Source organism: Rhea pennata, chromosome 4 (assembly GCF_028389875.1).
Source record: "Rhea pennata isolate bPtePen1 chromosome 4, bPtePen1.pri, whole genome shotgun sequence".
Taxonomy (NCBI): domain Eukaryota; kingdom Metazoa; phylum Chordata; class Aves; order Rheiformes; family Rheidae; genus Rhea; species Rhea pennata.
The window spans coordinates 76,207,756-76,231,047 of record NC_084666.1 but is presented as its reverse complement, the minus strand read 5'-3'; the positions used below and the strand labels follow the sequence as shown (position 1 = coordinate 76,231,047).

At 51.7% G+C, this 23,292-nt stretch overlaps 2 long non-coding RNA genes across 6 annotated transcripts; both read left to right on the top strand.

The window, feature by feature from the left end:
• The first annotated feature begins 253 nt into the window (after window positions 1–253).
• On the top strand, window positions 254–19,170 carry LOC134140224 (uncharacterized). 5 transcript variants are annotated; one of them, XR_009958359.1, is made up of 7 exons: window positions 254–386; window positions 9,356–9,449; window positions 12,818–12,967; window positions 14,465–14,647; window positions 16,236–16,395; window positions 16,678–17,137; window positions 18,680–19,170. It is a non-coding gene; the product is annotated as an uncharacterized LOC134140224 (long non-coding RNA). The 5 variants fall into 5 exon arrangements; XR_009958358.1 differs by lacking the exons at window positions 254–386; window positions 9,356–9,449 and adding an exon at window positions 446–942 and having other exon boundaries at window positions 16,678–16,790; window positions 16,913–17,137; XR_009958361.1 differs by lacking the exon at window positions 9,356–9,449.
• A 2,265-nt stretch (window positions 19,171–21,435) lies between these two features.
• Window positions 21,436–22,983, top strand: LOC134140223 (uncharacterized). The gene is made up of 2 exons (XR_009958356.1): window positions 21,436–21,521; window positions 21,933–22,983. It is a non-coding gene; the product is annotated as an uncharacterized LOC134140223 (long non-coding RNA).
• Window positions 22,984–23,292: the final 309 nt, after the last annotated feature.

Sequence of the window (23,292 nt, the reverse complement as noted above, 5' to 3'; positions counted from 1 at the left end):
TCTTGACTGAAAAATCTACTGGTTTCTGGCTTCCCAGCAACAGAAAAGCAACAGGAAAACCTCTGAAATCTCTCACTGTGTTGGTCCACTTGTAACAGAAGGGCTTAGGTAATCATCGTAGTGCTGACAAGAACGCTCTGCTTTCCAGATGTACGGTGTCCAGCTCAGCGGTTAAAATTGAATTTGACCCTGTTGGGTCTGCTGGGGATAGCAGTGCTATCTGCTGTTCTTACAGGGTGTTCCAGCTTCCCCTCACCCTTCAGCGAGACAAAACAACCTGCCATGGAAACCAGTTCTTGTGGCATCGTGAAAAGATCTGGCAGCTTTCCTGGGAATGAGAGGTCCACGCAGAAGTGTATCCGGACCAGCGCAGTGATTCATCGAGGGTGAAAATAAGACATGAACCTGTAAAGCTTGTGTTGCTATTTATACAGTGGTAGCGGCAGGAGGCCCCAAGAGATGTTAGAGACCTATGGAGTTAGGCACAAATGCTGAGAGATGGTTTCTGCCCTTGGTAGTTTGCAGTGCAAGCCAACATCGAAATTATAAATGTTTCATGCTGAGCCGTTAGGTCCAGTGGAACTACTCTTATAGGTGAGCAGTATTAGGGTTTTGGAAGGCAAGTGCAAGGCAGCTCGAGGGGCAACAGCAGGAATTTGAGGTGGTGGGAAAAATGAGGCAGCAGCTGCAGGAAGAGTGTTACGAGAAGGGAACGGTCCTGAGGACAAGGCCAGGGCACAGCGACAAGGCTTAACAGTGAAATAGGTGGGGAGCGAGCATACGGTGCAGTACTCGGTGCCGTGAGGGGCCCATGGCAGAACTTGGGAGAGAAGGAGGAAAAACACTCAGAAACCAGAGGGTAGAGGCTTGCATTCTGCTAAATTTGTTTTCAGCAGCAGCCAGCTATTTTGGACCTTCCCCTTCCGTTTTGCTTCCTAGAACGTGAGTTAATTTTTCTCGATTCCATTTCTCTTAACCAGGAATGTCTGCTCCTGCAAGATTATCTTTCTCACTCTTTTCTGGTGATACTACCGTATCTAGTTCTGTTTCTCCATCACATTCCTGACCATTTTTCCCCATTCTGCTTCCCCCCCCTTTTCCTTCACAGTTTACACATGGTTTTCTGTGATTCTCTCTCTCTCCTGCTTCCTCTCCTCCCCCTTTTTTACTCATCCTTCTTTCCTCTATGTTTCCATCTTTCGAGTCTAAAAGCTTAAATAACTGCCTCATTTGACCAGAAAACGAGACAAGCTACTGAGGGGGGATTAGTTGCTGGCGTGATAACATGCTGTTGTGCCCAGAGTTATAACTGAACACACAGCCTGATTAGATTATGGGGTTGAAAAGAAATCTCCATTTAAAGTTCTATGTATTCAATTTCTGACCAAGCTAGAAATGCAGAGAGAGCAAACTGATTCTGAGCGCAGCTCTTCTATCATCAGCGTAATGCACTCTGCAATGCCTGACATTACAGCTGGGAGTAATTACTGCTTTTTGGCCGTGGCTTCTACCCTCATAAGTGGAGAATTGTTCCCCACGGTACATTCCTAGCTATTTTCTCTCTGTATTCTGTAGGTTTGCTAGCAGATCAGTAGAGACCAAAAATCATCTCAGGGCTTGGGTGAACAGCAGTGCCCAAATTCTTAACAGTGACCTTCAAACAACTGGCAATAGCTGTTGCTTTTCTTGGCTGTTTTCAAAAGCAGCCCTCCCGAACTAGGAGAGATGGTGTGGGGGAGGCATGCACAGCCGCTGTTCAGGCCTTGAATGCACCAAGAGGCTCTGCTGAGTCTCCCCCTGCCCCAGAGCTTAGGCTGCCTATGCTCATGGCCAGCTCTGGTACGGCCCCACTGCTGCTTGCTTTGCTTATCTTGAAACTCTAAATGGCTCTGGAATACTCAGGCAATTCACTTGGAAGAAAAAAAAGAGATTTTTTTTTTCCTGGGTTGCTTGTGCACTGGGTGAACAATCTATTCTTTTAAACAGAGGAAGAAAAGCAAGTTAGAACAGAATATTCCTAGCCCTTCACTTCGTGCCTTTGGCATTCTCCATTTCTAGCATTTTGGCTGGGCAAGTAAAATTTGTCCTTGAAACTGAATCATTGTTAGAACTGTCTGAAACATTAGGATATGAGTAACTATAGCTTTGCATTTTAAATACGCATGTGAAAAATCTGATCTCTGCCGTGGTTGTGAGATGGAACAACTGAATTAATTTCAGTGACATTATTTTGGATCCACAAAGATAGTACCCCAAATAAGAATTCAGTCCTTTGTCTACTGTGAGGAACTACAAACATAATTTAAAGATTAAAAAATATTTTTAAAGGCCTTTGAAGAAATGTTTTGATTTGACAGCAGGAAATTGTTATGGCTTTTGATTACATGGCAAATATTATAAAACAGGCTTTAAAGTGGTTTCCTTAGCAACTACTCTTAGTTGGAGATCAGTGCATGCTCATATGCATCATGCTGTGTTTGGACGAGCTTTGCAGTATTAAAAAACATTTGTTTCGAACACTCCACAGTTGTGCACAGCAGCTCCAGAGCAGGGAGGGAAGCGTGTCCGATTTCTTTCCAAGCAGACAACGCCACACCTCCCGGTCGCGAGCTAGCATAGGCGGCCCCATGGGTGGAGGAGCTGGCTCCGCTTACTGTCTGCTGCTGTCTCATCCAGTAGCTGCCAGGAATGGGAGGCATGGGGGTTGGGGGTGCCTTTCTCATCCACATACCCCCCCGAAAGGAAACGATCACGACTTGCACTTCTTTTTCGGAGGGGTATCGTGCACAGCTCTGCACCAAGCATGGCTCTTGTTCTTTACTTGTCATCTATCTCCAGTATCTGGGCCATCAGATAGTTTATACGTCAATCACATATTGAATGCTTATGATTAACAGGAATGTTAAGCCATTATCAGAGTTAATGATGAAGCCTACTAAAGTGCCACCAGTATGCAGAGGCACCTTTCTCCTTTCCTTCAAAGTTTTACATTTATTTATTTATTTATGTATTCTGACTCAGATTACCTTCCCCATCTGCCATGGATGCCAAAGGCTTAAGTCAGCTGTAGCAGAGCTGACCTTAGCATCTTAAAGAAAACAAATGTTAGTCAGGTGAGAAATGTTATCCTAAGCGAGGGCATTCACCTGGCAGTTGTTGTCAGTTTGAGAGGCTGAAGGGATGCCTGGTTATTGCTGGGAGCTTTTGGGGCAGGCTATTCTCTATTTCTAGCTAGAAGGTAAGAGGTTTTTCTTGTTTCCATAGAGCGACACAGAGTAGGAGTAATTTCCCCCCTGCCTTGGTATCCTTGTTGCCTTAGGATCTGGTTGCCGCAGAAGAGCTCTATTTGGGGCTTTTCTCTAAAGCTGTTCAGAAGCAAATCTAGCATGGCATGTGAAAGCTGCCTGCCCTGCTCTTGGAAGGTGCCATGCTCAGCACAGCGTATTCCTCTGCCCTGCCTTGCCCTGGCTCCCAGGAGGCCTGGGTTTCTGTGTGCTGTGGGAGATGCCGAATTTTACCGATAGCATCCCTTAATGATTTAATCGTCACGTTGCTTTGAGAAACAGGCCGCTCCTCTGGCTTCTGTGCCAAAGCTAAAATTGGAGCGGGTATTCAAGAGGAAAAAAGAAGGAATGTGAGTGCCCTTGTCTGTGAGTTACTGCAGCATTGGTCTAAAATAGCCTATATTTGTTGACCTTCAGAGCCAGGTTGCAGTGATCTTTTTTTAGGTGAATTGGAAAATAAAGTGGTAAGGAGAGTTAATCTCTGAGAGGAATCTTTAAGGGACAAGAACATTCTTCTACTTTATTTCTGGAGGCATGCCTAACTATATTGCTCCATGTGTCTTCAGGGACAGCTTCTTGCCTAGCCATGGTTTTTTTCCTGTAAGTCTTAAGAAAGAGGCTTTTCTAGGACTTGCATAGAAAAAGAGTGGGAGATTACACAAATCCAGCTTTTTGATAGTGATTCTGTTACTTGTTCTCTGTATTACTGGTTTTGAAAGTAGGCTTATGTAGGAATCGGTTTACAGATTATCCAGCCCGCTGCGTTATTTATTTAATCGCAATTTTTATTTGCAGTTGATGCTGTTCTCATCCTTGCTTAGTGAGAATGCAAGGTCCTTATGATTACAAGCACTATCTGCTGCTGTGGAAACTATTAAGACTTCAACCCAAGAACAAATAGGAAGAATAGAGTAATAGATTTTCAGTGTTACAAATCTATGCTTCTTCTGTAAGACAAATCCTTCAAGTTAAAATATGTGTGTGCAAAACAAAAGGCACAGGTCCTAAATGCAAAGGGAAATATTGTAGCATTATGTTGTCATGTAGATTATTATATTGAATCTTGTATATGTAAGTGAACCTAACAGACCTTACTGAATTGCATAGGGTCTGACTCCAAGTGTACTGAACTTTCTAAAAATCTTCATGTTGACTCAGCATGGGTTGCACTGGGCCCACAGAAGAGATGGATGTGGTAAAAAAATAGTGTTCCTCACTGAACAAAAGCTTTAGTTTTTTTTTTTTTTTCCTTGTCAGAGTTTTTAGCATGAGAGCACTGCGTAGAAATAGTGTGTGGAAAACCATAGGTAAGCTGATTCATCTGCATTCAACATACATAACCTTTCCCTGTTTTGCCACTCTCCTTCTGTGTGGGCCTATTAAAGTTAGTGGGAATCTGAGGTGCGTAGTAGGTGTTATGACTTTGCACTTGCAAACTATTTGGTACTGATGTCTTCCGTTATTTTCCTGCACAGAAATTTAGGGTTATGCCTAATCCTAAAGCCAAGTGCTGAATTTTTAGATCATCATTACCAAGCAAAATAGAACAGAAACATAATCAGGTAATGTAAAAGAACAGTGGGTTGTCATTTACTGAAAGTCATGTGGTTGACATAGAAAGCCCTTGAAAAACATGCTATAATGGCATGGAATTTTTTGTCCTTTACGGTAAACTTTACTCCTGCTTGCTCCCTCAGTTGGAGTGTTATGTTTCAGGTAGGAGGAAAAGAGTTTCTTTTTCTTTTTTTCTTTTCTTTTCTTTTTTTTTTTCTTTTTTTTTTTTTTTTTTTTTTGAAATAGGTGTTTTCTGAGCTAAATAGTCTGAGAAGCATTTGTTTTTAATGCACCTTTGAATCACGGAAAACAGAACTCAAAGCTGTAGCGTTTTTCATAGACGTTTTCTAGAAAGACGGGTGCTCTAGTGCTTAGAGCGTTAGCATGGGCTTCGGTGGACCATGCCGCGTGACCTGGACCAAAATTTTGTATGTGTGGTGCTCAGACAGGGACTTGGCTCTGCGTTAGTATTCCCTCTGGAGCAGATCTGATTTCAGTGATTTTTATTTTTAACCCTCTTTCAGCAGTTTCTCTCTATTCCCTATTACTGCATTTCTCTGGAGAGTAAGGCTTCCTCTGTTGTACTGGTTCACCTGACCAAAAGGATCCAGGTTTAGGTATGCAGTCATTATTTTGGTTGTCATAAAAACTCAAAATAGTTTAGTGTATGAACTGGAGGGTAGTTCTTGGGAGGCAGGTGGATGGGAACAAGCGGCTGGATGCCCGTGAAGTGAGGGTACTGGGAACAGTGAGAACTGGGGGAACGTTTATGGAGAATTGCACTCCTTACTGAGTAAGTTATGCTGCATAAACTAGTTGCAGTGTCAGCTGAGCTGCAGTAATCACCCCTTTTTCTAGGCTGCCAGTATCTTGAGGTAAATTAACTGAACGCTCTTTCAGTGGCTTCTCACCTGTGACATGGGAGCAAAAGAACTTCTCAGCTTCAGGGAAGCGTGGTGAGGACTCTCGGTAACGACCGTGATGAGCTCCGTGTGGTGGCAGCAAAGGCCAGCCTGGCTCCCAGGCGAGGAAGGGATGTGCGGGTTCGTTAGCTGCCTAAGGCCGAGCAGCCAGCGTGGTTCTGCCGTCCACGCAGTCCCTTACGTCCTCAGCAGCATGCGTAGCTAGGATGAAGCCCTGATGCCATGTTAAGGCATCTTCTTGCCACTCACAAATTTCTTCAGGAACGGGGAAAGGTTAAAGTAGTGCTACGTCGGACATTTACCACGGCCTTCCGCTTGGGTTGTCTGCTCCGACAGACTGTAGCGTTCGTATTGATGCTCCCCCAGTGCCCACTAACAGAGATCTGTCCGAGCCTTTTTCAGCCAGACAGACAACGCTTCCCTGCTAGAAAAAGATGGCATCACGTAGAAAATATTGGCAAGAATGAGCTGCACTCATCCTGACAGATGACAGCAAGCAAGTGCTAGATTCTGATTTATTTGGAGCTGCCATTTGTGCAGTACCTAACAGTGAGTTTTCTAGGTCTCTTAGGTGTTATGGTAATTGAGGTAATAAATAATAATATCTGTTATAGGCTAGTAAATTCAGGGAAATGTTTTGAAGCTACAAGTGTTTGCTAATAGCTGGGCAAAGTTATTGAGCCCCATAAAATTAGCTACTTCTCTATGGAAACACTTGACCACTTTCAGAAAGACCAATTTCATCTTCGAAACAGCTCCTAAGCTTCAGCTCCAAATTCTCCCCTGATGCAGGAGGGCACAGCTCTGTTGAAATCAGGAGAAATGCATCCCCTGACCTCGGCAGTAAGGTAACTTTTTTTTCTGCCTTTTCACTTTATCCCTTTAGCTAAAGGAAGCTAATGATATCATCAGCATTTGAAGCAAAAGGTCTGTTTAGATTTCACAGAACAGAGCGAGAGAGGAAAGAGATGATCATTTGCATTTAGCTTTGTTCAAGAACTGAAGATGCCACAGTTACGCTGTTAAATCTCGTACTGCACTTACATCTATATATTTAGGGGCCTTCTTTGGAGGGGGGCTTTTTTTAGTGGGTCTTTTTTGGTTTGCTTTCTTTTTGCTCTTCCCCTCTCCCTCCCCCCCATCTAGCTAAGAGACTGCTAATTTCGAGGAGGTAATCATATTTCCATCTAATCTCTGGCCTATCATATTCTAGGTCTGGGCAATCCTACCCCAGATGTAAACCTGAATGAAGACCAAAACCATAGAGGTTACCCCACTGGCTGAGGAAAAACCCGCTTAAACAGAAATATTCATTCTCCCAGGTCCTGGTTTCAAATCCCATAGTTTTCTTGCCCCATAGATCCTGCTCAGCTGTTTGGCTAGTTCTGCCTCTACCTTCCCTTTGTGCAATTGCAGCTATGTCCGACTGGGTCCTCTCTCTCAGGTGCCCCCAACATGTATTTTAAGATGGTTTTCTACACCACTAAAGTGACTCTTCTCCAAATATGGCTTTTCTACTTACTGAAATAAGCAAAAACAAGGCAACAAATAACATTAGGCAAAGCTTTTATTTAGAGTTTGAGTCCACAAGCCATGACGCTTCCTTGTGCACTTCAGTGAGGAGTTAGTAACACTCAGTACATGCTGTTCCCCACCCCCCCCCCCAATTTTTTGGGAGGAAGGAGTCTCATAGAAATGAAAATCAATGTGAATTTTCACATTGCCGCCAGTAAGATCTCTACTGTAAAACTGAATCAGCCAATATGCTTCATCAAATTAAATATAAACTTTCTCCTTTTCACCCCTCTCCCCTTCTCCAGACCCATTTCCTTACTGCAATATCCATGCTCTGCTTTTCTCTTAAGCAATTCCAGTTCTCAATTGAGATGGAACAGCAAATTAGATGCTAGCATGCATATTTACCAGTATGTTGCTTTAGCTCTAAGCTAAACCCATGGAGTCAGACTGGATGTTAGAGTTAGTTCTGCATGTTGCAGCCTTTGGGCAGCGGAGGAGACGCTGCAGTTCCCCGAGGTGCCCGTGCTGGCGCTGGTGGCAAATACTCCAGGCACGCAGGACGTGTGTGGATCGCGGGTCCTCGTTCAGGGGAGCCAAGACTAGAAGGGCGGTTGTGATGGTCGCCAGGAAGAGCGTATACGAGGCATATTTATGACGTTGTTTGCCCCTTTATGCAAGATTTATACTCAGTCGTCTTTACAGGCGCCTTCTCGTCTCTTTTGCTTGGTCTTTCGCTGCCTGACGCCTCCACTTAATGCTGCAGTCGCAACGTTTCTCACTACGCTGTGTATTATTGTGAAAGCCTTGGGAAAAGCAGCAGTGTTAGAATATCTTTCAACTGTTTAAATGACACATGATTAAACGTTGCTTATTACTCAGCCACACAGGAAGTCTAACTTTGCACAAACTACATTCAAAATATTTGACGAAGCCATAGAAACGTTATCCTTATTTCTTACCGGAATTGCTAAAACGTGTATTCAAATGAATGTAATATCCAGACAGTGAAAGCACAGGTAGCTTCAAGAAATGTTTGCAATATTATTTTTAATTTAAGACTTGTGCACATACCTGAATTCAGTCTCTGACTTGTGTGTTTCACGTCTGAGAAATTTAAAATAGCGTATTTCAGAAACTTCCACCTTCAGAAGGAAAACAGAGAAACGTGACCTCCGGCAACATTTTATGATGGTGATTTGTAAATTAGTATTTTGATTCATACCTTAATAGAGATTTAATTGCCTGACACCAAGAATACTTGTTCGTAGTGGTATGCAGGCGTATATCTGGAACAACTAGATTACTGTGGAGGTTTTTTAGATAATTTTTGTGGTTTTATTGCTACCCAACAGGCTTGATCAGAGTAAAGGTTGCCTTTTGGTTTTTACCTTGTGTCTTTTCTTGAGTACTAAAGGAGTAGCTTTGGCCAGGAAGGTGTGGTTAAGGATTTTACTTGCTGTCGGTTCTGAGGAGTTGGGGGATTTCTGAGAAGCAGATGTAGAATTATGTTCCCAGGACTGCAGCAGCAGCAAGTCAGCTTTTCATCACGCCCCTCTCTACCTACTTACCAAGTGCGCCCGGCTAGTCTGCAGACACGTCTAAGCACGGGCACTTGACCAAAGTGAGAGTGCTACATCTACCTGTGCTCTGAGGGCAAAGCCGTGCTAAAGCCAGCACCAGTTCGTGCCTTCACATAACGCTAGCTTTTCACTCACCTATTTAAATACGCTGCAATGTGAGGAATTTGACCTGTAGTTTGGGGGAAGCGTTTAACTGAGCGCTGCCAGAAGAGTTGTTTCCTGCAGCATCTGTTTTTCTTGTAACGGGTAGTCTTAACCTTGGCCAGATTTCAAGTTGAGTAACTGCATTCCCCTCTCTGAAGTTTCAAATAGAAAGGCTATTTCTCACTCGCAGAGAGAGTTTATGCAGCAAAACGTTCCCAAAGCAAAACCGTCGCAGCATTTCACCTTAAAAGAGGCTCTGTCGTTGTGCCTTTCTCCTGATCCCCTCCGAGTCTGGGGAAATACAGGTGAAGGACTGCAAAGGACTTAACACCGTTTCTCTTTTGAACCATAGGTAGGAGAACATGTGGCCTAGAAATGAGGAAAAAAAACAGTAGCAACATAGTTTGAGAATTAGCTCCCGCACTGGAGGATTACCTCTACTGCAGGTAAACGTAGTTCGCTCTCAAGCCATCTCACGTGCTTCATTTACATCCCTAATTGTCACAGTTACCACTCTTCTCCAAAATAAAATACGACATGTTAGCTGATCACAGCAGTCTGAAGCGATGTGATCTCTGATGCTTGAAACTGCTGAAGAAAACGCTGCTTTTGCAGATGTCCACGGGTATAAAATACACAAACACCCGCTGTGTAAATATGTATGCACATGCAGGCAGACATGCGAGACCAAGACTATATATTTAGGTGTGCATACATGGTTTCTTTTCACCCAGAAATAATATGCAACTATCTAGAAATTAATATATTTAGTGACTCTCATCACTAAAAATCACAAAATGTAACTGTGTACAATGATGGGCAAATTATAATTTACTGCGATAGCAGTAAGTTTTTGGTGTATGCTTTTATCAAGATCTGAGCAGGTTTGAGTCTATCTGAACGGTAAATATTTGTGCAAGGATATAGACAAGGATAGATGAATGTTTATCCAAGCAACATTTGCTGATCAGAGTTAGTATATTAACTAGGTAGTGCACTTCGCGTGAAAGGCTAAACATTTAAGATCTTTGTGCATTTAGCTTTGGAACTGAGTACTGGATGCTAGAAAAGTTTACTCTTCCCTCCCTCAAAATGACAACAAAGTAAAATGACTCTCATAACTGAAAAATTGAGAAGATACACTTCACTTGGCCTAGAAATATTTAATAGCTGAGTCTCCAGAGCTTCCTGGTACACAAAAAAAGAAAAATCCCCAAATTTGGCTGGCATTCATGGATGATGAGTTTTAAATTTTAAATGTCAGTATTTTAAATGTTTCTGAGCAATTCCCGTTCAATGCTAGCACAAAATACAATATCAGGATATAGAGATAATTTATGATACAGATGTTCTTGTTTGCTTGGAGCAGATCACTGCTAGGGTGGAGTGGGTAATCTATGGACGCTGTGGATCTAGACATCCATCAGGGAGTGTAGACAAAAGAATGACAAATAGTTACACCAAGGGTAACATATTGGTTATGAACATAAGTCTTCGTAGGGTTTGGTCAGGAATACAAGACTTTCTCTGCTAGCATTTCAGAGGTGGTATTTAAACACTTTCTTCATGGCCTTATTTATCCAAGCTTTCACTTTAGTTTAGAACTAAAAAATCACAGGGAAAAAAAAAACAAAACTTTGCTCTCATAGTTCAACATGGTTTCTAAAGCCGTTTTGTTTGGAAATGCAGGCAAAAGCTGATTTAGCAGTCTACGATTTAAGCTCTTTAAGCCACGTGAGCAAGAGCTCTGAGGAACCTCTCTAGCCTGATGCACCTTAGCTCTTCCGGCAGCCTCCTCCCTTGCCTGCAGCACCACAAGGTTCCTCCTTCCGGAGGCGAGGAGGAAAAGCTGCGTGTAAGGCTAAGGGGAATGGAAGCCGTGATTTCACGGCACAGGGCAGCATGCCACCAGATGAGAAATGAGTAATAGGCGGAAACTGTCTGTTACAGCCCCGGAGGTGCTCAGTTATTATATAGCGCTTAACTTTGGCAGTGCTTGCAACCCTACCATGCCAAATAACTTACTGAGTTCAAAAGCCCAGCAGAAGCCATAGGAACATTTACGGTTTGCTGTTTACTCGCAGCCCCTGTAGCTGATGTAAGCAGAAGATACAGAGAGATTCCTGAATTGTGCCAGAGGAGTAGTTTATTTTACTAAGTTAACTCAGGGTTCGCAATGAAAACAGAGTCAGACCTTATTAGTTCAATTTCGACCTGTCCTAGATTATGGCACACACTGAATTTAAATGTATTTGTTTTGAACCACAAAATAACAGCATTTCATTGGCAACTAATGTAATTTAAGAACAAGATAAGATGTGGATCGTTGCTGAGAACATTTGAAGGCAAAAGTGCCGTGACAGAACAAAACCAAAAAGCGCTCTGAGCCCAAACTAAAGGATTTGTGAGCATTTGCAGCTCCTGCAGATCCTGGGCAGTAGCAGAAGCTCAGGAAGAAACAGTAGATAGGCTGTAAAGTTTTTCTGCTGCCATTTCCTTTATTACTAATATTTCTTCTCCCCCAAAACCTATCCACGTTTGTGAAGCTGTAGGGGTGAGTCTCAGCCTATTCCGCTGGAAGTGAAAGATTAAGTAGATTTTTCACTGAGAAAAATCCTTTTAAGTTTTATTACTAGTCATCAGAACCAGTTCTGAAAGCAGTAGTTCTGAGACATTTGTCTGCCCAGCTCCCTTCCTCATTCTCAGTGAAAATCCAAAGCGTGCCTAAAACATCACCTTGGACCCTGGTGCAGAAATTAGTCATGTAACGCAACCTTCCTGCCAGCTACGTAAGCTGCACTACAATTCCTCTTACACTGATTCATATTAGAAAGTATTTTTGTTTGACTGAAAATACTGAGTGAATGCAAACTCCACACAGAAGAAAAGCACGAAGTGCAAGTACCAAATCCCTGCTGAGACTTTAAGGTTTTAAACCTTTTAATTCTTTTTCTTTCTTTTTTTTTCTTATTTTTTTTTCCTGCAGTGTGAAGTACGTTACCCGGGGTATGGTTTCTACTATCAGCAGCTGTAGCAGAGATGGGCTGCATAGTGTCCCAGTTAGATTTGGAGAAGGCGTTTTTAAACTCCTCGCCGTGGTTTGGTCTCCTCGGGTAACCCCAAAGAGCAGCTAAGTGCATAGTGCTGCCACGGGCAGCAGCACTGGGGCGAAGGTCCCGATGTAAGTGCCTCTAAACAAGAGAGTCCCTGTGGGAAACAGGCGCAGGCAGGAAGGAGCACTGAGGAAGGGAGCTGGGCAGGACTTCTTGGGTTGGGAAGTTTTTTTCCACAAGACAAGGGTTTGGCCCTCCACGTTAACGCTGCTCTCGCAGCAGAGCTGGGGTTCCCAGAACAGGTGTGCACACCACCACTTCAGCCAAGCATGCGCTTCAGTTCTCCATCTGTAGGAGGAGAATCCTTGGCATTTCCTCCCTCCCCAGGGTCTCAGAAAGACCCCTCTTGGAGACCCTGAGAAACCTTTCCAGAAGGGGGACACTCGGGTGCTGCAGGCAGGCCGCTTGACACTACCCATTGCGGGACCAGTGTGATCCCGTCATCTGGAGGCAAACCAAAAAGCCAGGTAGGCTTAAAACTAGCTGAAACATCACAAGAGCCAAGCTGACAAGGGAGTCGTGAGAGGAGAACGTCCAGAGCTGTGGGAACTGAAAACTGATCACTAGTTGCTCTGTGCAAGACTTGGATTTGAGGCACATGTTTCTGCTCTCTCGGGATTTCTGTGTGGATGGGAGACGCATGGTCTTCACCAATGTTGCTGTTTGGTTTTCAGCTAAAAGTGGTTTCATTTCTTCAACAGGTTTACAAGCCTGTGGACAACCCGTGGTAGCGCTCACGTGCTGTGACACTGCAGTACCTCCTGCTGCCTTTCGGTTACGGCAGAAACATCCGACCTTCAGCGGCAGAGCTTCTCCAGCGTTGTCTAACAGAGCGTCGAACTCCTTTCTGGGTAAGTGTCTTAGCTAGTTAGGGCGTTGTTTGGCTTTGTAGCTCTGCCAGAGTCGGTCTCCTGAAGAGCCCTTCTTTCGCGTCCCAAAGAGTTTGGCTTTGGGTTTTCTGAAAAGACGATTGCTGATTTGGTGCTCGAGACCAAAATTCTTCTCTGGGAAGTTTTGATGCAAGTGTTTTACCTGCTCTATAGCTTCAGATAACTTCAGGTATTACTGCTGCATCTTAGAGAAGAAACTGAAATATAATACAGAGGCAAAGTTACCAGTTACCCATGGAACCAGGTGATCTTTCTTCCGTATTTTATTTTCCTAGTCCTTCAGCAAATGCACCTAAAGATGATTTCCACTGAAAGGCCTGAAAAAATCCTGGCTTTGGTAGTAGACCAGTATAAATCCCAGGTGTTTAAAGTGTCACTGAGTCCGTGATTCTCGGGCCAAAACCTAAGTACTGATAATACAAATACTAAAACTCTTTTACTACTAGAACTGCTTTTGGCAGGTGTGCAGGGAAGGAAGGGGGGATGTTAGCTGTGTGTGCTGAGACAGTCCATTGCTATGCACTCCCGGTGTGTCCGCTGGTAAAACAACAGGCAAAACCCGGTCACACGGATGAGACGGGTTTCGTCTGTCTCTTCATGGTATGGAAAGTCTTTCTGGGAGAGACAGCGATCAGACTGAGATTACCGGGTTCACCATGGGGAGCAAATAGTTCAAATCCAGCCTGTGCTGTGCAGATTTTTGTGTCTACACTGAGTTATCTATCGCCAGCTTAAGAGGGTGCCTGTTTCGTAGGCAAAGAGTAGGTACAGTTTAGTTTCAACCTAGTCACAGAAAAAAAAGTCTCTCAGCATTTGCAGTGTTATTAGCCCTTGTGCCTCTCAAATAGGAAACTGACTCCTGGCCTGTATTTCTTGACCTGTTTTGAATTTGAGGTTACTTCCCATCATTAAGCCAGAAGAACAGATCAGTAATGCGATGTGTCCTGCAGAGAAGAGTGCTGCTTCCTGGCAGGAGACCCAGGATGCTCCGGCAGGAAGCGGAGGCGAATGGCACGCTGATGTTCAACCACGTGGCCACCGGAACATCAAAAATCTTTTTAAAGATTCCTGGGCTGGTTTAAAGTACACAGGGTTTAGTAGCAGGTTTGGAGGGAAGGGGAGAGACGGTGCAGCTGCTGTTGGCTGTTCCCCAGATTACACACATGCATGTGCTCATAGGAATAAAACATGCCGTAGCAATCAGAGTTCAAAATAAAATCCTCCGTAGCTGTGGACCCGGCTAAACTTGAAATCTCAAGATTCAAGAGATTTCAGAACATGAAGAAAAAAAAAAAAAGAAAAGAAAAGAAATGGGGGGGGGGCACTTGTCTTTTCACTGTCTTGATGAGATTTGACTCTTAGAGGTTAAGAATAGATACCCCTCAGCCATTTTTCATTTTGATGGGATAATCTAGCACTGGTATCTCTCTAGGATAGTTATTTTCTTTTCTTTTGTAGGTTAAAAGGTTTGTCTGGACTCCAGCTGTACAGCCACCCTGCCAGGCCCAGTGCAGCAGGAACACCACAGCAAGTCTGCAGAGAGGCTTGTTCTCTTCCAGCCTCAGCGGAGCTGCGTTTCCGCGACGCCTGTGAAACACGAGCCCTCCTCTGAAGAGCCGAGAAGGATCGCTGATGGAGCGGGTAAGTGCTGCTTCGTTTTGTACGTAGTTGTGAAAGTGCAGCACAAGGGTTGAAGTTCCCGGGAGGCGATTCTCTTGATTTTTCTGTACTTGGCTGGAAGTTTGCTGCTTCCCTTTCAGGCTAAAAGAGGGGGCGAAAGGTTTCTTTGGTGCAGAAGCTCAGCTAGTGGCAGCCTGCACTGCAGCCCGGTGGCCAAGTTGCCTCGGAGGCTCGTGCCACAGGCGCGTGCTTAATGCCCAGCACAGGCAGCTCCTGCTCAAACTAGTCCCCCCCACCGCGTTCTGCTCTGACTCCTGCCGGTCTCAGCCCTTAGTGACTGAGAAGGGAACAGATGGAGGCGCAGGTAGAAAAAACCACGTCGTCCTGCCCTGCTTCCAAGAGCCTGCCCCTCTGCAATCCCTTGTCTCGCCTTGCTTCCCACACCAGTGCACGCCTCCCCAACCCAGTGCCTCGGTCGTAGGTGTGCAGGGAAGGAAAGGGTAGGGACCAGGACGGCTCAAGGAGTGAAACGGGACCAACGTGACGTTGCAGAGTTCCTGCCGTGATCTGTGCTACTTGTGCCCTAAGCCTCAGGTTACGTAGCACTTGGTGACGACCCTCTAGTAGCAACGGGAACTTTTCCAGTGACGTATATGGGGGGTGGGTGAAGGCCATAAGCTGAGTTGCGTGTTTCGGAGTGATTACCAGCTAAGGGCTGCGTTTAGCCCTCTGACACTTGTCTACCTTACCGGGGCGTTCTGGAGTAAAAAGGAAGCAGCCCAAAAGGTGTTTTTTCTGGAGCAGGTGCCTACTGTGCCAGAGCTAATTCTCAGGTGTTTGTCAGGGCAGCACAAGCTGCACAAGTTCTGTCTGAGGAACTGGGCTGTTTGCTTAATTTCCCCTCCAAAAGCCTAGCTGCCACATGCTTTAAATGTGCCCCCACTGCCGAGCATAAGTGACTGCAGGCATTTTATTCCTTTTGCCTGCCAGTGTGGACTCTGGGTCTTCCGAGTGTTTGTGCCCCAAGGAGGAGATGAAATGGCCTTGACGGATGTGCATGTGTTATGTGGGTGGCTTGGTAGGAAGCTGCAGTAGGCTGCAGGCATCTGTTTCCATTCATAATGCACTGTGGGGCACCAGTGCTTAAAAAAAGAAAAGAAAAAAGGAAGAAAAAAGAAAAGGAAAGAAGAAGAGTCTGTGCATGCTCCGCTGACTCTCACAAGTCGTATGGCAGGTCATTTTCTATGTGTTTCAGCTTCTTAATGGCAGAAGTGTTAAAGAGCCAAAGAGAAATGAAGTGAGCTGCTTCATCTCTATTCCTACATGCTATTGGCATGTGCTCTGTGGTTTGGGGCTGGTTCCCTCCTCACCCCCTGCCATCCCACAGCTTCTTGAATACTTTGCAAAGTTCACGCAGGATAATTTAGAGGCTCTTCTGATTTAACTTGTTGCTTTCAGAGGCCGGTTTCTGATCTCCTCCTTCACCTCAGGAGTAGTGCTGGTGTTCAGGCAAGCCTGCAGCTGGAATACAGAGACTTCCTAGGCGGAAGGTCCTAAATGAAGAGCCTGGCAGCCAGCAGGGCTGATGCTCTTCTTTTGTCCCCACCAGGCTGTGCCTTTCCAAGCAGACCTCTTCCGTCTTCGCCTTTGCCCTCTTGCTGTCTCCAGAGCTGCGTGCATGGAGGGAGAGAAGGAGACTCTGAGCAGTTTGGGGTTAGAGAGATGCCCAGCGGTGGCCCTTCAGTCCATCGCTGAGCTCCATCGTCGTGGTGCGTGTCCCTGTTGTGCAGCTGTGCAGGCCGAGGTCAAGGCAGGCAACCCGAGCTCGTTGCTTTGCCTTTGCGCGGTGCTGGCTAGGCTGCGGGCAGAGGCAGCTGCCATGGCCACGCTGCTCCGCTTGCCTGCCTTTGGTGCCCTGCCCCGCCCCGGCTGGGGAGGTGGCTGCGCAGCCGGCCCCGCGGCCACCCCGGCTCCCTGCTCGCCTTCCCGCAGAGAGCAGCCTCCCGCCGGCTGCTCCTGGGCAAGCCGGAGACAAGCTTCCCGGCACACAGGTGCAGCGTCCATCGCAGGAGGCAGGGCTGGAGACCCGGGAGCAGCAGCGTGGCTCTGAAGCTCGTCCCAGGAGACCAGGGCTGAAGTGAGACACGTCTTCAGTGCAGCACGGGTGAGAAGTGTGGCCCCAGGCCTGAGGTTCAAGAGGGCTCCTGGAGCAAGGGGCGGAGAGGGGGTGCGGTGGCCCCAGGCGAGGCTGGTCCGAGCCATGCAGGTGTCCTGGTGTCCTCCAAGTGCTGACGCTGAGCTGGAGAGGAAGACTGTTTGGAGTGGTGGCTATGGAGAGAGTTGTGAAGAGCTGTCAAACACAGGAGCAGAGAGAGAGAGAAGCCGATGGCAGGAGCCTATTTTGGGGCCGAGCCGGTGGAGAGCTGTGTGAACCGCCGGCAGTTGCTGCCGTCTTCAGGGACGGGCACCGTGTCACAGGAGAAACTAAGGCCTGTGCCAGACGAGGCGCTGGTAAGTTGTTGTCCCGCTTGTCGTTTGAGCCGTGAGCCTGAGAGCTTTAACTTCGCTGCCAGTCGAGAGGGAGGTTAGTTGAAGCCCCGGTGTGCCGGCAGCGCGCTATTGCTCGGTTGCGGCGGGGCCCCGGCAGAGCCCTGTGGGGTTGAAACAGCTTCCCGGGGAGCTGAAGCACCCTGTATCTTCTAAGGAGTGGGTGCTAGGAAGAGAAGTGGCCCCTTTGGGAGCATCAGGCCTACTTGTAGGCTTGCTGGCCTGGTTGTGCAGTGCAGGTATTAGGACGGGGTTTGGCCCTCGTTTCTTTTTGGAGCCCTCACGCTTGGATCCCTCGTTCTGCACTGAGTCGGCCGCAGTGCAGCAACCCGCTCTGGGCCTGGAGCCTCGTGGCCGCTCGGTGCCTGGATCCTTGTGCGAGGCGGATCCCCTGCAAGAGCCTCGAGGCGCTGCAGGATTCAGCCCGTCGCAGGAGCACGGGCATCAGTTCCTGCCAAAGCTCCCGCAGAGCCTGCTCTCCCGCAGCCCCGCGCGGCCTGGCCCTTCCTCGGTCCCTCGGCCACGGGCCGCCGCTCTCGAAGCAGCTTCCTGCTGAGGCGGAGGGGGTGACCTGGAGGAGCAGGTGGCTGGACCAGTTTTCTGTGGGGCTGGGAAGTCGGGGGCTCTTCCGGACACGCGTTTGGCCATGCGTCGTAAGGCAACGGGTTGTTTCCGATGGTGCCTTCGGAAGTAGCTGGCACTGTGCAGCACAGGGAGAGGTGAAGTGTGGCCCCGAGGAGCTATTCTGTGATTCTCTCTGGGAAATCGGAATAAGGAGAGTGAAAATGGGTTTTATCAACAATTTCCCTGGAATCATTCCTTTGCCAGGGTACCTCAGCAGCTCCCAGAAGGAACAAACTCATCCAGTCTCATAAGGAGCAGCTGAAATCTCCGCAGGACAGGTGATGAGACAGGCTTCTCTGCAGTATACAACCTTGATTGTTGTTGTGATTTTTTTTTCCTTGCAGTCTCTCACTTGATTTAAATAAATCCTTGTGAGTTCTCTGCATTGGAAGTTGGCAGAAGCCACATGTGGCTCTTCGCTGCTGTTCCACGGTGGATATGTATTCTTGCAGGTGTGAGAGCTGACTGATACTGCTGTCTATGATGGTTTCTATGTATTAAGGAATGTAACTCTGTGTAATAACTTTGTTTTGCAGAATGGTGATGGAAAGCTGAGGGAATGTGGTATAGCATGCTCTGATGTTGCAGTGCTCTTGCACAGTGATTGAAGCTCACTTAGAGCAAGTGTATGAGAGTGGGTGAGGCTTTCTGGATGCTTTCTTTTTGCTTTGTGCAAAAGAGGGCAGGGCAGTGGGAAATAGGCTTCTCCATGTACATGATCCGTATGCTATTTATAAAATAATGGGAAAAATTTTCAGAGGCAATGCTTTCTATTGGAGAGTTTCAGAAGCCTGAACTACAAGGAATGAAAATTAACAACAGAAAAATACAAGTGCATGAAAATCCCATCATTTTAGATAATGTATTCCTTATGCATTTCAGGTGTTACTGATCTATTTTACAGAAGCATAAATGAAATGTTTCCCCAGGAAGGCTGCACGCTGCCATCACACTGCTGCTGCTGTTTTGGGAAGCTGCTTCCAAACCCAGACAGGGTGAAGGCTGGAGAAGAGCAGCTCTGCCCGAAGCACCCCGGAGGAGCCTTCCCTGAGCACCACGGTCCCGCAGCCCGAGAAAAAGGCACAGAGGAAGCAGGACGATTGTGCCTCCCTCAATCCCGCCTGCCTGCACCCGCCGGGCTCTGGGCCCCCTCGGTGACCCAGCCGGGAGCTCAGCGCGGGCTCCTCCAGGCCCAGCTCCTTCCAGCCACCCTGGGCACTGACAGGGCCGTAAATCAATCACTGTCACAACTTGCACATTCATGCCAGCGTTTATTATTGCAAACACATGGAGCAATTAGTTTATTAACAGTGTGAATGTGTGGAATAAACCTTGAGTCTTGCACAAGCACTGAATAAACACTGGAACCGGCAGGCGGCCTCTGCTCGCCTTTCCTCCCCCAAAAGCGCCTTTCGCCCCAGAAACTATCTCAGACGCGAAGTTCGGCCTGGTGCATGCCGGCCTCCCTGGCCTCGGGGCGCGCGCGGACGGACCCCCACCTCCGGTGAGGGTCCGCGGGCCCCCCCCACCCCTCCCGCGGCCTGGCCCCGCGCCCCGCACCCCCACCCTCCCCCAGGAAGAGCCCACCCGGCCTCTGCTTGGGGGCTCCCTACGGGTGACAGGGCCTCTGCTTTCCAGCCTCCCCCCACCAAAACGCAGCACTTAGCCTCCGTTCCTGAGCCCCCAAACACCCCTACACCCTCTTCCCCAGCCCCACCAAACGCAGCACTTAGCCTCCCTTTCCAGCCCGGACATCGGTCCCCGCAAACGCCTAGCACTCGGCCTCCGGCTCCCAGCCCCCGAAGCTGCTTGCAGGGCTCCGAAACGCAGCACCCAGCCCCTGCTTTGCAGCGCTGACAGCAGCCCGCTCCTGCTGCTCCTCAGCACCGCAAAGGCAGGACTGGGCCTCCGCTCCGCAGCTCTGCACCAGCCCCGAGAACGTGCTCTTCAGGCCCCACGAAAGGCAGCGTGCAGAGCTGGAGGCTGAACGCTGCCCTCGGGGGCTCGCGACCGGCTCTGGCGGCTCTTTGGGGCTCACAAACGCAGAGCGAGCCCCCAAAGCAGCCGCCCGACCCGTCTGAGCCCCAAAGCGCAGCAGTTCACCCTCCCCGCTGCCCCCCAACAGCCCCGCACCCCCCTTTTCACGCCCCCCCCCGCGCAGCCCCGCAGCCGCCGCTCCCGCGAGCGGCTCCCGGCCCCAGCGCGCCCGCGGCCCCCGCCCAGCCCCAGCGCTGCGGGACCCCCTGCTCCAGCCAGCGGCGCTGCAGCCCCGGCGCGCCCGAGCGCGGCTGCTCCAAGGCTCCCGGGCCCGGCGGCTCCCGGCAGCGGCGGGACGGAGGCAGGGAGGCAGGGCGGGCTCCGGGCCGGCTCCGCAGCTGCTTGCTGCCCTGCGGCGGCCGCGGCCCGGGCAGCCGCTGCCGCCCCGCTCACCTCGGAGCCGCCGGGGCAGCGCTCGCGGCTGCGGGAAGCGGGAGCCCCGCGGACACCGAGCGCCGCCGCCCGCGCGCGCCCGCGACGTCGGGGGCCAAACCGGAGGCACCGCGCAGGCGCCGGGAAAAGCCGCTGCGCCCCGGCCACGCCCCTCTCCGCCCCGCCCCCGACTGCGGCCCCGCCCCGCCACGGCCGCGGCCCCGCCCCCCGTGGCCCCGCCCCCGGCCCTCACTGGCCCCGCCGCTGCTCTGGCCACGCCTCCAGCCGCGCCTCGGCTCCGCCCACGGCGCTGGACACGCCCCCTGCTATGGGCACGCCCCTCGCCCGCCCCCAGCTCCGGCCCCGCCTCCGGCCCCGCCCCGCAGCTGACCCGGACACGCCCCCCCGACCCCCCGCACACGACCCCCGCCCGAGACGCCTCCGCCGCCCGCCGCTGCTCCGCTCGCGCCGCTCTCGCCGCCCCCGCGCCGCGCCGCGCCGCTCCGCCCGCGCTGCCCGACGAGCCTCTCGCCAAGCGCCCAGGCCCCGCGCGCAGCTCCCTGCGTCTCCGCGGCCGCGGGCGGCAGCACCCGAGCACCGCGGCCCCTCGCGGCAGAAGGGGCCCCGGGCTCGGCGAGCGCGGCTCCGCGCTGCGGCCCGCAACCTTCGCTGCGCCGCAGCCCTCGGCAAGCGGGAGCCGCTGACCTGGAAGGGCTGGTGACGAAAGGCGCGAGGTTTGGGCTTCTGCCCCGCGCCCCGTGCAAAGAAAGCAAAGCGAAAAGGGCAAGAAAAGAAAAGAAAAAGAAACGCGCCCGGTCCCGCCCGGGGGCTCTCCGCGCACGGTCGCCCCGAGGCCGGGCTGCAGCGCGGGGCACCGCGGCGCCAGGCGGCGGCGGCGGCAGCTCCCGCCCGGGCAACGTGTGCGAGCGCCGGGCGCGGAGGAGCCCCCTGCCCGGGCGCGACCCCCGAGGGGCCGCTGCGGGAAAGCGCTTCCCTTCGGCGGCCGGGCAGCGCCGGGGCGCGTCTCCCCCGCCGCGGTAAGCCCGGGGCGGGCGGCAGCAGCTCCCCGGTACCGCCCCGCCCCGCCCCGGCGCCCGGTGCCGCCCCTCCGCCCTCCCCCTCCCCTCCCCTCCCCTCCCCTGCCCTCCTCTCTCCTCCCGCCCCTCCACTCCCCCCCTCCCGCCCCTCCGCCCTCCCCGACCGCCCCCGACGCCCGCCCCGCCCCTCCGCCCTCCCCCCGACCGCGCAGCGGCGCCGACGCAGCCGACAGTACCGGGCAGGCGGCGGCCGCGCCGGGAGCTGCGCGGAGCCTCGGGTGAGCAGCCGGCGCCGCGGCCGGGCACGGCAAAGCCCCGGCGGGAGGCTCGGCGGGGCCGAGGCCGTGCGGGGAGCCGGGGCCGGGGCTCGGCAGCATCTGCCGGCGGCTGCGGCAGCAGCTCGGGCCGCGGGGGGGGCGCTTGGGGGCGGCCGGAGGGTGCCGGGGGCTGCGCGGGAAGCTGCGCGGAGCCGCGCGGCGCCGGGAGCTGCTGCCGCTGCCGCGACGGCGCCGAGGCGCGGGCGGGGGGCGCGGGCGGCGGAGCGGCGCCGGGCCGGGGCGGCGGCGGGGCCGGGGCTGCCGGGGCCAAGGCGGCTCGGGCCGCTGCCGCCTGCGCTCGGAGAAGCGCTGCAAAAGCTCCTCGTGCTTCTGGCCGGGGGGGAAACGTTTTTTCGTCTCTCTTTTTCCCAGAAAGGTTTTGAGAGCGGGAGAGCCGCAGCGCAGAGGGGCGACGGGAGGTTCGTTTCCCCCCCTCTCCTGCCCCCGACGACGGCTGCGGCTCCCAAGCCGGGAGCAGCGGGCGATGCAGCCGAGGGCCGTGCCGCCCGTGCGAGAGCCCTGGAGGCGCTGGAGAACCGGGCGCGCAGGAGCCTCCTGAAGCTCGGCAGAGGCAAGTGCGGGGCCCCGCGGCCCGGGGGGAGCAAGGCCGCGCAGCAGCACGGGCCGGGGGCCGCCCCGCCGCAGAGCGGCCGTGCCGAGAGGGGCCTGGGAGCGCTGCTGGACGGCGAGGCGCCCCGTGTGCGAGAAGGCCGAGGGTGTCGTGGGGGCCCTGGGAGGAGCGTGGCCAGCGGGCCGAGGGGGGTGACCCTGCCGCTCTGTGAGGCCCTGGGGAGGCCCCGCCGGGAGCCCTGCGTCCGGTTCTGGGCTCTTCTCGTTGGCCTTCTCGAGTCCCCCTGACACCTCAAGGGCACGGTGTCGGGGGCGTGGGGCCGGACTCTCTTTCAGGGGTGCCGAGCGACAGCACGCGAGGCGACGGGCGCAAACGGAAAGCCAGGAAGCTCCCGCTGAACGCGAGGAAGAACCTGTGTGCCGCGAGGGGGACGGAGCACTGGAGCAGCTTGTGCTCCGGGGACACGCAAAGCCCGCCTGGACACGCGAGCCTGGGCACCGTGCTCGAGGCGACGCTGCTGGAGCAGGGGGCTTGGACTAGACGGTCTCCAGAGGCGCCTCCAGCCCTCCGCCCTCCTGTGGTGCTGCAGGACGACTGCGCCCGCCTCCCTCCGCCGGGCTCTGGGCCCCCTCGGTGACCCAGCCGGGAGCTCAGCGCGGGCTCCTCCAGGCCCAGCTCCTTCCAGCCACCCTGGGCACTGACAGGGCCGTAAATCAATCACTGTCACAACTTGCACATTCATGCCAGCGTTTATTATTGCAAACACATGGAGCAATTAGTTTATTAACAGTGTGAATGTGTGGAATAAACCTTGAGTCTTGCACAAGCACTGAATAAACACTGGAACCGGCAGGCGGCCTCTGCTCGCCTTTCCTCCCCCAAAAGCGCCTTTCGCCCCAGAAACTATCTCAGACGCGAAGTTCGGCCTGGTGCATGCCGGCCTCCCTGGCCTCGGGGCGCGCGCGGGCGGACCCCCACCTCCGGTGAGGGTCCGCGGGCCCCCCCCACCCCTCCCGCGGCCCGGCCCCGCGCCCCGCACCCCCACCCTCCCCCAGGAAGAGCCCACCCGGCCTCTGCTTGGGGGCTCCCTACGGGTGACAGGGCCTCTGCTTTCCAGCCTCCCCCCACCAAAACGCAGCACTTAGCCTCCGTTCCTGAGCC